Source organism: Gossypium raimondii, chromosome 5 (genome assembly GCF_025698545.1).
Source record: "Gossypium raimondii isolate GPD5lz chromosome 5, ASM2569854v1, whole genome shotgun sequence".
In the NCBI taxonomy this organism is placed as follows: Eukaryota; Viridiplantae; Streptophyta; class Magnoliopsida; order Malvales; family Malvaceae; genus Gossypium; species Gossypium raimondii.
In genome coordinates, this window is record NC_068569.1 from 31,521,079 (window position 1) to 31,534,584 (window position 13,506).

The following is a 13,506-nucleotide window of genomic DNA, read 5'->3' on the forward strand; positions in this document are numbered from 1 at the left end:
TGTTAAATTGTTTCTTTTTAATTAAATAAAGATTGTGCATTTTACAAACAAAAGAAAAAGATTCAAAACGCGCCAGATAGGGGTCAAACCTATGACTTTCTGCTTAGGAAACAGACGCTCTATCCACTGAGCTACAGGCGCTTCTATTAACAACTTACTTTTACATGTTTAAATAATTACTTTTTACTTTCACTATAGCCTACATGTTACCGGTAAGATTGATTTTGATATATGACGAAGATGCTTGGACAAAACCGACTATTTGTCAAAAAGGCTTATTTCCATTTCATTCAGCAGAATTAGCACTAACAATAGTAAAGGGTTTCAAAATTTTATGAGTGAAAGACAAGCATATTACATGACAATAAAGTCTAGAAAGCATATGGAGCCTATTAAAGGTATCAACACCAGAACACCAACACCACGTGGTCATTTGTTGACCAAGTTTATCTCCATATTTTCTTTGTTTATTTATTAGTTATTTTTGATTATTTAGTTGTTTGGTTGTTACCAAATTTTTAGTGGATCTGTTTTGCTTATAAATAGGTCTTTGCTAAGCCTATAAATATGCAGTCATTTTATTGAATAATATCATCATCCCTTTGCAGTCTTGTTCTTCCTGTGAGTTATATGTTCTTTCATTTTGTCGTTTGTCAGCTATTAGTTCTACAATCTGGTATCAGAGCTAGGTTCTCCTAGGCGCTGTCAGGATAGGTGATCTTCAAGTGGTTGGTGGAATCAAGAAACTCAACAACCAAAACTACAATTCTTGGTCTACATGCATGATGTCGTACTTGCAAGGTCAAGACTTGTGGGAAGTAGTAAATGGAAATGAGGTTATGTCGCTAGAAGCAGAAGACACGAATGGTGTCTTACGGAAGTGGAGAATCAAAATGGGTAAAACGATGTTCGCCTTGAAGACCACAGTCGAAGAAGATGTGCTAGAGCATATACGTGATGCCAAAATCCGAAGGAAGCTTGGGATATGTTCGCCAAACTGTTCTCAAAAAAGAATGATACGAAGCTCCAACTTTTAGAAAGTGAGTTGCTGTCAGTGTCACAACGCGACATGACAGTCTCACAGTATTTTCATAAAGTTAAGACGCTATGTTAGGAGATTTCTAAGTTAGATCCAGAGGCTCTTATTGGTGATACTAGGATGAAGCGAATCATCATTCATGGGTTGAAGCCAGAATTCAGGTGTTTCGTTGCTGCCATACAAGGATGGCAAACTCAGCCGTCGCTTGTAGAATTCAAAAATTTGCTAGCTGGTCAAGAAGCCTTAGCTAAGCAAATTGGAGGAGTCTCGTTGAAGAAGGAAGAAGAGGCACTCTATGCCAATACAGACAGGTGGAATTCCAAGCAACATATCACTGGTAGATCCAAAAAGAATAATGACAAGGCAAGAAGTCATCAAGGCGAAGAAAGCATTCGTGCAGGGGGAGCTTTGAAGAATCAAGACAACGGTAAAAAGTTTGAAAGGAACTACTACAATTGCGGGAAGAAGGGTCACGTTGTGAAAGCTTGTTGGTCGAAGAAAAAATCGGTAAAGAGTAATGTAGCTGCTTCCAAAAGCGAAAATGAATGGGATGCTGAGACACCATTTACAACAACATCTGAAAAAATTGATTACAAAAAAGATTGGATCGTCGACTCGGGATGCTCAAATCATATGATGGGTGATAAAGAGAAGCTGCAAAACCTGTCAGAGTATAAGGGAAGCCGGGTGGTTGTAACAGCGAACAACTTAAAGTTACCGATAGCTCACATCGGTAATACGGTAGTCTCTCCTCAACATAGTGATACCGAGGTGCCACTCCAAAATGTCTACCATGTCCCAAGTATGAACAAAATCTTCTCTTGGTGGCACAGTTAACATCTTCTGGCCATTTTGTTCTCTTTGGTCCACAAGATGTGAAGGTGTATCAGAACTTGGAGGTTATAAAAGAACTGGTGATGAAGGGACAGAGGTTGGAATCAGTCTACATAATGTCTGCAGAAACTGCATACGTAGACAAGACAAGAAGGAATGAAACGACAGAAGTGTGTCACATGTGGCTAGGTCACGTTAGCTAGTCCAAATTAGATGTGATGATGAAGAGGTCAATGTCGAAGGGACTTTCACAACTTGAAGTGAGAAAAGACACGTTGTGTATAGGTTGTCAGTATGGAAAAGCACACCAGTTTCCGTACGAAGAGTCCAAATTTAAAGCGAAGAAACTATTAAAGTTGGTCCACTCTAATGTGTTTGGACCAGTTAAACAAGCTTCCACTAGTGGGATGAAATACATCCTGAACTTCATTGACGATTTCTCGAGGTATGTGTGGATTTACTTCGTGAAAAAGAAATCTCAAACTCTTTCAAAGTTCAAAGAGTTCAAGGAGGTAGCAGAAGTGAAAGTTGGCAAAAGAATTCGTTGTCTACGTAGTGACAATGGAGGAGAGTATACTTCAGACGAGTTTTGTGATTTCCTTCAAGAATGTCGAATACGCCATCAGTTCACATGTACTAGCACTCTACAACAGAATAGCGTAGCAAAAAGGAAGAATAGGTATCTAACAGAAATTTGTCGAAGCATGCTTCACGCAAAGAATGTACCAGGACGTTTTTAGGCAGAAGCAATGAGGACTGTTGCATTTGTGATCAATAGGCTTCCTCAACAAAGGTTATGTTTTATTTCACCTTTTCAAAATTATGGAATATGAAACCTTCAGTTAGTTATTTCAGAGTTTTCGGATGTGTTTGCTATGTATTTGTACCTGATCATTTACGTAGAAAAATGGACAAGAAGGTTGTTAGATGTATTTTTGTAGGATATGACAGTCAAAGAAAAGGGTGGAGATGTTGTAACCCGACTACTGGAAAGTGCTACACATCCCAGAATGTGGTGTTTGATGAGGCTTCTTCATGGTGGTCCTCAAACAAGAAAGTATTGCCAGAGTCAGATGGTTTTAAAAATATGGTGCAATCTTCTCAAATCCAATTGGGTTTAGATGAAGATAAAGATGTAGATGACGAAGGCAATGTCGAAGAAGGTGTAGCTCAAAGTCCTTGGCAAACTGGTGTGTATCTACAACCAAGCGAACAAGATGGGCCTAATGCAGTGGAAACACCAATTTCACTAAGAAAGTCAATAAGAATCAGAAAGCCAAATCCAAAGTAATCCACTGCCGCCATAGTGGAAAAAGCAGATACAAAAGAGCCGAAAACATTCGAGGAACGTTCTAGAATCCAGAATGGATTAAAGCTATGGAAGAAAAAATTATCGCGCTAGATAGAAATCAGACTTGGGAGCTCGTTCCAAAGCCAAAAGATGTTAAGCCTATTTCTTGCAAATGAGTATACAAGAAAAAGCGCTGCACAGATGGATCAATAGAGAGACACAAGGCTCGCCTGGTAACTCGAGGGTTTTCTCTATAATATGGACTAGACTATGATGAAACGTTCAGTCCAGTTGCAAAGCTTACAACTGTACGAGTCCTATTAGCACTTGTAGCTTTCAAAAATTAGAATTTCTGGCAAATGGACTTGAAGAATGCTTTTTTGCATGAGGAGAGGGATTAAGAGATCTATATGGACCAGCCGATGGGCTTTCAGAATCAAGATCATCTTGAGTGTGTGTGTAAGCTACGGAAGGCGCTTTATGGATTAAAATAAAAACTACGGGATTGGTATGGTAAGATTCCTGAATTTCTTACTCATAGTGGTTATTTGGTGACAAGTGCGGATGCTAGCCTGTTCGTCAAAGCTAAAAGAGAGAAGCTAGCTATCATGCTAGTATATGTGGACGATTTAATCATCATAGGAGATTGTGAAGAAGAAATTTTTTGAACCAAGGAGAACTTGTCAGTTCACTTTCAAATGAAAGAACTTGGAAAGCTCAAGCATTTTCTTGGTATAGAGGTTGATTATTCTCAAGAAGGAATATTTCTTCTTCAGCAGTTGGCTTATGCAACTGTTAGAGGACTTGCATCAACTAGTAACGTATCCGATTCCTCTGTATTGCGATAATTTGTCAGCAATATGTTTGGCAGAGAATCCAGTTTTTGATGCAAGAACTAAGCATGTGGAGGTGCATTACCACTTTATCCGAGAGAAAGTCTTGCAAGAGTAGATTGAGTTGAAGCATGTTAGAACGGAAAATGAAGCTGCAGATTTGTTTACAAAAGGCTTGAGTGGCAACAAGTTTGAAAGCTTCTATCATCAGCTTGGCAGGGCAAACAAAGAAGAAGCTGATGTTGAGGGGGAGTATTAAAGATATCAACACAAAAACACCAACACGTGGTCATTTGTTGACCAAGTTTATCTCCATATTTTCTTTATTTATTTATTAGCTATTTTTGGTTATTTAGTTGTTTGGTTGTTACCAAATTTTTATTGGATCTGTTTTGCCTATAAATAGGTATTTGCTAAGCTTATAAATATGCAGTCATTTCATTGAATAATATCATCATCCCTTTGCAGTCTTATTCTTCCTGTGAGTTATATGTTCTTTCATTTTGTTGTTTTTTAGTTATTAGTTCTATAGAGCCCACTTAAAAAATTAAAAAGAAAAGGGTACAAACTGTTATCAACAGGTGGTGGATAAGAGAGACAGAAAATGGGTCAGCTTTACAGCAACCAATATATTGAATAGTCATTTTACAAGCACATTGGATGGTTGTTTTAGGCCTTAGGAGTCTTCTAAGTTGTTTCTACTTCAAACTACTTCAGGAATGTTCTGAAAACTCGACTTATTGCAAAATTTAGTTGTCAGGAAATATGGTTGTCGACCCCACACGGCCATGTACTAGGCCATGTGGTAGGTCGTGTGAGCCAAAAAGTCTTGTGCTAGGCTGTGTAACTCACTGTTCACGAATTAGAGACACAAGGGCTAGGGACACAAGCGTGTGTCCAGACCGTGTGTGGTAATATTTAGTGCAGAGTTCACACGTGCTAAGGACACAATCGTGGGCCTAGGCCATATAACTCACTGTTTGCGAATTAGGACCACACGAGCCAAGGCTGTGTGAAACCACACAGGCGTGTGGATCAATATTTGAAATTTTTCCTCGGGTATTGGGTATCATTTGAAAGGAATGTAGGCCTTCCGTATGGTCCGCATAAACTGAATTAGACTGTATAATTTGACATTCTGTGATTTGAGACTAAGTATGGAATATCTGTATGCGTGTTGAGTGTGAAAACCATTAATAAGATGTTATATTCGGTGTAAGTATAAACTATATCTAAATGATCATATAAATCTCCTTATATATTGTCATCTGAGGTCTGCATCTGTATTGGGGTGGGAATTTGTATAAAGAAGGAATTGCTCTGTTATGAATTAGTGATTAAATCATTGGTATCTGTAATCTGATCTAGCAGCTAGCCTGCAATTACTGAAACGTGTCATACCGACACTATGTGGTGTGTAGGGCTAGATGGGTATTAATTACTCATTTTGGTGTGTTAGGTTGGTCGGAGATGGTGTGTAGCGGATGAGGGCAGGATAATTGCATCTATTCTAATCTGTTATGTATCTGGCAATGATTTGACTCATTATTTGTCTGGTCTGTCTGATCTATTCTAGTTTGTTAATTAAACGAATTGCTTTCTGAGTCTGATTCAGAATCTAAACTTGGAACCTTATTGGTTTACTCACAACTCTACTGAATATGTAATTATTTCATTATTACATTGTTAATTCATTTTGTTTATTGATTGAATTACAAGTAATACATAGGCTTGATTAGGTCGGCGGATTGGGAGCTCGGTCATATTATTTATTAGTTTTTGTTATTATCCATGTTACTAGTTTATTTTCAGTATATTCGGGAAATTTGAATTACTAAGATTGTGAACCTCAGATTCAACTTTATGCTGTTAAATTTCTTTAACTTCTGGATGACTTTAAAACTAAGTTTTGAGAGTTATGTTTTGGTAAATATTCTATGTAGCTCTCCAGTCTTGGCCTTGTTGTCTAGGCCGGGTATGGAGTGTTATAGTTTCTCCCAATAATTTTCAATTCAGAAACCAGATTTGTGTTTCAAATCTCCAACAAAGGTAGGGGTTTTCACCAATTTTACAGCTCAGTAATAAATATAAACTTTCATAGATTATGGGTAGCCTGTCAATGAAAATAACATTTTGAATCACATATATAAATACTCTAAAATGGGTGCATTGACCATCAGCACTAACACTCCATGTTTAAGCTTAAATGGATCCCTCCCATTCAAGCATATTATGAAAGAAAATTTGAATTTTCCTTCCTTTATATCATAATCTTGACAATCGATTTAAAAGGAATGGGTATGATCACAAGCATATGGTATAGAGTTGCCAGTGCTGCACCAATAAATGGATCTGCCTAGAAAATCCACTGCAACAAAACCAAAACACAATTAGTTTCTATCTATTAGTACTTTTCTGAGAGGGCAAAAAAAATACTAATAAAGTTAAAAGCAGTTAGAAAGTTGTGAGGGGGGCTGGGCTTTACTTGGTCTTTCCAAGCATACTCCATGTTGTACAACAATGTTGTAACAAGACTACGAGCAGGGTTAATACTTGTTGCAATAATTGGGATGGTGGCTAAGTGTACCAAGAGCACCGCGAACCTAATTGACAAGGGTGCCAAAATCTAGCATCACTAACACAAAGTTAATTACACTCACACTCCTTTACACAATCCTATAAATTTAGCATTAACCACTCATATCATTCATTGCTTACAGGGACGTGGGAGTCTCTGGCACTGCGCTTGCCATCTGTGGCTGACAAGATGGTGTAAACCAGAATAAAGGTGCCCATAATTTTAAAACCAAGCCCATCTCCTTTGGTGTAACTAGGAGAAACAACGTTGACTTCACCACCATATAAATCGAATGTGTTCCCCATGAATCCTTTTAACCGCACCAGCACTGCATACGGCTCCCAAGTATTGCATCACCATGTAGAAAACTACAGTTGTCATGGTTAGTTTCCTTGCTAAGAACAGCCCAAATGTCACCGCCAGGTTGATGTGATCGCCTATCCACCACCGTCACCGTACTGCATCAAACAAAGGAAAGAAAGACAGACATAAAGAGATAGGTGGTTACCTAAAATTCTAGAACTATAGAAAACAAGAACGAAGATGGTACCACCAAAAGCCCAAGCGATGCCTTCAAACCCCACAGTTGAACACCTATTTGTTTTCTAAAAAATTCCCAAAATAGTAAAAATGGAGATAAACAAGAGAAGGAAAGTAGCCATGAACTCAGCAATCCCCTCACTGTAAGAAGACCAAGAGGTCAACTCATGAGGATCCTAAAATGTCGTTGCCACTGTTTCGGTGTAGGCTTTTCTATCATCTTGGGTCTGAGCTGCAGTCTCAATAGGTTGCCTCTCTAAAAACTTGTTGGCTCTCAATCTAACATCCTCTTCTTTGCCCTACATTCTCCTTCTTCTTAGTTCATCTTTAGAATTAGACTCTAAAAACCAAATACTATAAGCTAAATAAGGAAGACTCCATGTTTCTTGAGTCAACGACGCGATCTTGTTTTAGGCCTAAACTGGATGCAAAAATGGAGAGTAGGGGATCTTTGAAAAAATGAGTACCAAAAGTTATCCAATTTACGCCAAAATTTTTTTTACTAAAATTTTGAAGAATACCCAATTTTTTAAAAAATTTATTAGATTAGATCGTTTTTTTTTAAAGTTATGGTAATGGGCCAAAACAATGAAAACGCTTTCAGCGAGAAACGCTTTCAGTTGATTTGCATGAAAATGCTTCCAGTTGGAAACGTTTTCCCCAACGGTCACCTCTCCCAATGGCTACTCCCCCTTTAATGACTCATTTCTCTTTTCTATATAAACCCATACAATTTTCTTATTTTTTTCAATTCAATCTCAACTATCTCTCTCTCACATTCTCAAATCTCTCTCAAATTTCTCTCTTAATTTCTCTTAACTATTTTTTTTATTAAAATTGTATTAAGATTTTCTTAAATTACTTTTTCTATTACAATTTATTTCCTGTTTTTCGAAATTAGTAATGAAAAAAATCTCTAATCCATTTGGTTGACAAGTACATTTCAGTCGATCAATTGCAAATGGTAAGAATATTTTTTATATTTAATCTAATTTAATTTAAATATTTTCTTGTTATATTGAAATTTAATATTTTGTATTTTTTTTCATATAACTAGAATATCGGATTTTGGAGACGTATATTCATAATCTACCAACTCCTCCATCACCTTTAATCGAACCTTAGATGAGAGATGCGGGATTTTTGCATGAGGCTTTTATGGGTAAGGGGTGTAAATTGGACTCCACACTTGTAAGCGCATCGGTGGAAAGGTAGAGACCCGAGACACACACATTCCATCTTTCATGCGGTGAGTGTACTATCACTCTCGAGGATGTACGTTTATAGCTCATGTTATCGATAGATGGGCTGGTAGTGAATGGGTTAGTTGTTGGAGCCGATTTGAGAGACGTAAGCAAGCAACTTTTGGGGAGGGCTCCACAAATGATTTATAGAGCCTAGATAGATATGAATTCATTAATAATAAATTTTGGTAGGCTCGATGCAGATTTGACAGAAGTCGAAAGAGAACAACATGTTTGGGCATACATTCTTATAATCATGGAGGGTCTCCTAATGCTCGATAAGTCATGAAATCTTGTCCATTTAAGGCGGTTGCTAAAACTCGTCGACTTTAGAGAAGAGGACGGACTCAGTTAGGGGTCAACCATGTTGGCGATGTTATACCAGGAGATGTGTTGGGCGATGGAACCACAAAAATTTAAAATTGGTAGTTGCATACTACTGTAATCATGGTCGTGGTACCGACTGTCATTTTTAAGTCCTCGGGCAGACCACCCTTATATATTCCCACTCTTAACAAGGTAAAATTCATTATATAATACATTTACGATAAAAAAATTTTAAAATTTTAAATTATTGTGTTAACATATTATTTCAATAGGTGGAACTATAGGCCGAGTTACATGAGACTACCGGATGAGATTCGAGATATACGGCATCTGTTAGACCAATGATCGGAATCAGAGGTATGTATTTTTTAAATTTGAATTATATAATGGTGACATAGTTGATTAAAAAATAAATGGTATATATAACTAAAATTTTTATTGTTTTAATATAGTTTGAATGGATGTTATACTCTGATCCGAGAATTCAAGAATGCATCCTGTCTAAATTCTTGCCGAATCCTAATATATGGCACGTGAAGGAGCCATTGGTAGTGTATGTTACGGTGGAGATGCACGAGTTGGAAAGAGTGCTGCGGAAGTTCAGGTTTAGGCAAACGATTCCATCGACACCCCAAGACATCGAAGATCTGCACCATATTGTAGTAAACATGCAACTATTTTCAATTTATTTGAACGATTAATAAATAAAGTTAATATTACATTTCACTATTATGTCTTTTGTATTTATGTCTTATATATTTTGCATGTATAACGAAATTGTGATAAGAAAATATTAGCTCATTGATTGTCTAAAGTTCAAACTGAAGATAAGTGGCATTGTAAAGAACGTTTACATTACAAGAAAGACAACTTACTTTAGTAGATAATCTAAATGAGTTTGTAATCTTGTAAAAGAATCGAAGTAAGCATTTGGTTCAAATATTGAGAAGGATTATTATGTTGTCTACAATTCCAATTGGGGAGATGGCTAGTCTTGGCTATCGGAGTAGTTGACTCCACGAGTAGAGGCATAGATGTATTCATTAGTAGAATGATATATTGGACTGAACCCAAGAAAAATTAATTCTAAATCCGTTTGTGAGTTTATTCACTTATGACGTTCATGGTGTGATTTACCTAAATCCTGAGTTAGTCATTGACCGCTCGTATGCAACTCATGTACTTTGAAATAAGTGAAGGCTTATGCTCTAAGGATGATCGAGCCTATAGCCAGTATGTTAGGTACACAACTTGTGTATGGCATGGTTTTACTAACAACAGTGGAATTCATAGCTCAATTAAAGAGTTAATGATATCCTCTCATCGGCATTGCGTCGATTGATAAATATGGAATGCGACCATGGGTTGCTAGTTCTCAAACGAGCAATTTATCAAAGTCATTTGTTAACAGTGATCATATTAATCATTAGGAAGACACAATGCTGACAATAAGACAAAATAAGATTGTATTGAGTGAAAAAATTTAACTCAAAGGAATCAAGGATATCATATGAGGGTAACACACACATGACGAGGTTATTGGACAAAGTAGTTTGATGAATTGCTTTCGTAAAGAGTATATAATAAGGAGTTTTCAATCATGGTACTTATTGTGGACTGAATCAATGATTAAGTAATTGTGAATTATCAGAACAATGCTTCTGGACATAATTGCAATCGCTAGAGCCTAATTTTATATATCCGACTGGTCCTTTCGCTAGCTCAACAAAAGCTTGATCGAACTGTATTTGAATCAGAAGAAAATCCTACTACTTTGAGAATAATTTAATTGAGTCGATTTTTTCAATGTGGAATTAAATTAGGTGGTCGTAAGAATTGTTCAACTAGAGAATTTGATTAAAGAATTTTCTTGAAATATTAATTTGGAAAATCTAAGTGACTTTTGGAAAAATTAATTTTGATCAAGTAAAATTAAATGAATCAAATCAATTAAAATTAATATGATATTTTTGGTAGTTAATTTTCAAGTTAGACAATTGACCTAATGGGTAATTGAATTTGAAAATTGGACCTGAGATCGTAAATTGGGCCGGAGCCCAAAACTGAGACCAAGACCTAAAAACTGATCAAACCGGGCTGAAGGTGCAATCGGTGGCTAAACCAAATCGATCGAGTCATCATTAACCCGGGCATAATCGACAGTAGTTGAATCAACTCGGGGTGCCATAAGGGTGTCGCACCTGCATTACCGGACACGACGATGCCGACGGTTGGTCATCGGTGGTTGAGTAGTGGAAGAGTTACACTCCTACTGGGACTCTACCAAAGAATTTGATTTCAGATTAACGATTCCAAAAATAATATTATTTTAATAGTTTAATATTAAATTTAATTTAATGCTTATCTGAATAATATTTTATTAATTTAATATTAAATCGATTATCTTAATATTAAATTTAATTTAATATTTATATTGATAAATATTATATTAATTTTATATTAAAGTAATTAAGTTTAATCATAGTTGAACTCTCTAAACACTCCCAATATAAAAAGAGCCTTGGGTAATTTACACACACTTGAATTCAAGAGAAAGTTGTAGAGAGAAAATTCTCTAAAGAGATTATTCTAGAAAATTTCTAGAGATATTTTTCTGATTTACAACTTGACCCAAAATTTTAGAGAAATTATAAAATTACCCCACTGGTAATTTTTGTGAAAAATTTTCTAATTCGAAGCGAGCTCATAGTCGGCAGACGTGAGCTTGAGGATATTGGGATATTGGAGAAGAGTACTTGGTCAAAGCGCTTATTCTAAACGAATCGAAAAGGTAAAATTTTGATTAAGTGTTTATTACTTTAGATATCATAAACAATATCTTGTTTTGGAAAAAATTAAAAACTTTGGTTTTTCCCTAAATTTATTTTCTGCTGCGTTTTCTAAACTTGTTTTTGAACAATTGATATCGAGCCACATTGTGTTCTATTTATAAGTATAAGCAGATAATCAAAGTAAATTTCTCTTCTTCTTAAATGATTTGATTACATAGAAAGTGACATTCTTTAGATCTTATGCATGTTTTGAGTTATATATGAGAATGGATGCGATATTATAATTTGTTATATAATTGTTTTTTGGTTCTTAAGAAATAGACTGCAGACTTTCATCTCTATGTAGAGATATATTTTTTAAAAATTCATAGAATTCTTGTGAGCCAGAAATGAATATAGGACTTAAATATAATTTTTCCAAAAGGAGTCCATGACGAGGAAAAGATGCGATGACAGTTGAAGACCCAAGGAATGCCTTATGGTGAAAAATTATATAATTTTATTTTTCAATTTATTTTCTAGAAATAACACCATAGAAACCTTGGCTGGCAATTTTATTTTAATTATCTATCTCATTATATATTTGTTTTATAATTGTTTATGACATTTATATTATGTAATGTTATAATTGTAATATATATATGAGATGATCCATAGTTGATCGATTAAAAATAAGAAGTGTGGTAATAAGAAATACATATGTTGTATTGTTCTATTCACTTCTTTAGGTTATTCGATAACTGTGAGAAGTATGGTAATGAAAAGGTGCATGTCTAGGATTGACTCTGGCTAGGAAAGACTTGATTTTTAAGTGGTCAAATTTGACTCACCTCCCTTTCCTAGGACCCTACCTGGTGCACGGTTCGCATTCACTTCTTCGATTTTTCCCTTAAAAGAAAAACTATGGAGAATCATTTTTTTTATGATTGATTGATTCTTGTGAATGAATGTGAATATTATAAAATTGTCATAGCATGTCATGCATATATTGGAAGCGTGTCATTTAGACTAGGTAAGAATGCCGTTAGGACAATTGTATGATCATTCTTGAAATTTGAGATAAAAAACCTTGTATGTTTTTAAAATATTGAGTGAGAGAAAGTCCTTGAACAAGACCTATAGCCTTCATTGATGGTCCCTAAGTGATAGCATGATAAAATTTCAAGCTGATTCCTACTTTGGCTACACCCCAAGGTAAACTTTGTCACGTGGGTTCACTAGATGGGATTTCCTTTTAAGGACAACTAGTCATGCATGACTTTTAGAGAGATTGTCCCAAGATGACTCACAAATGAAGTATGTTCATGATGGATGTTGAGTCAATGGTTAGACACTCAAGATCCTCTCTTATTAAATATTTTCCCAAGAAATGATATTTAACCTAGAGATGATAGCCAAACGTTAAAGGTTATTAGTTCGTATGGAGTTTTGAGAATTAAGATACATGAACTAATTCGATGTAATCCATGTTCTTGCTAGTTAATCATGGGACCCCAAGGCGACATGGTTGATGGGTGTGAGAATGATTGTAGCAATGGATTTTTTTTCAAGGTTTTAATACAAGATGCATGCATTATACTGCATTCTTGATATGTTGCTGAAATGAAAAATATTTGCCTAATACAAATATAGTAATTAGTGAAATCTTTATTTTTTTCAATTCAAATATATCTCCTACTCTTCTTATTAGCATTCTTACTGAGAATAAATTAAATGGGGATAACTTTCAAGAGTGAAAGCAGAACTTGCTGATAGTTCTTAGCTGTGAGAAAAAAATTTCGTTCTTGACAAAACGTGCCCTCCTGAAGCTCAGCCCAAAGCGAGAAATTGCTGGAGAGATTCTAACTGGATTGCTCGCTGTTATATGTTAGTAAGCATGAGTAGTGTGTTGCAAAAGCAACACGAGAATTTTCGTACTGCTAAAGAGATCATGACAATTTTGAGGGATTTGCTCGGAGGCCAAGTCACATTGGCTCTATAATCCGCTACTACAAATTTAATGAATTCTCAATAGAAAATCGACACTTC

General features: G+C 35.7%; 1 non-coding gene and 1 pseudogene across 1 annotated transcript; both read right to left on the reverse strand.

The window, feature by feature from the left end:
• Positions 1-68: 68 nt before the first annotated feature.
• On the reverse strand, positions 69-141 carry TRNAR-CCU (transfer RNA arginine (anticodon CCU)). The gene has a single exon. It is a non-coding gene; the product is annotated as a tRNA-Arg (tRNA).
• A 6,116-nt stretch (positions 142-6,257) lies between these two features.
• Positions 6,258-7,420, reverse strand: LOC128041034 (aquaporin PIP1-2-like; annotated as a pseudogene).
• Between the last annotated feature and the right edge of the window lie 6,086 nt (positions 7,421-13,506).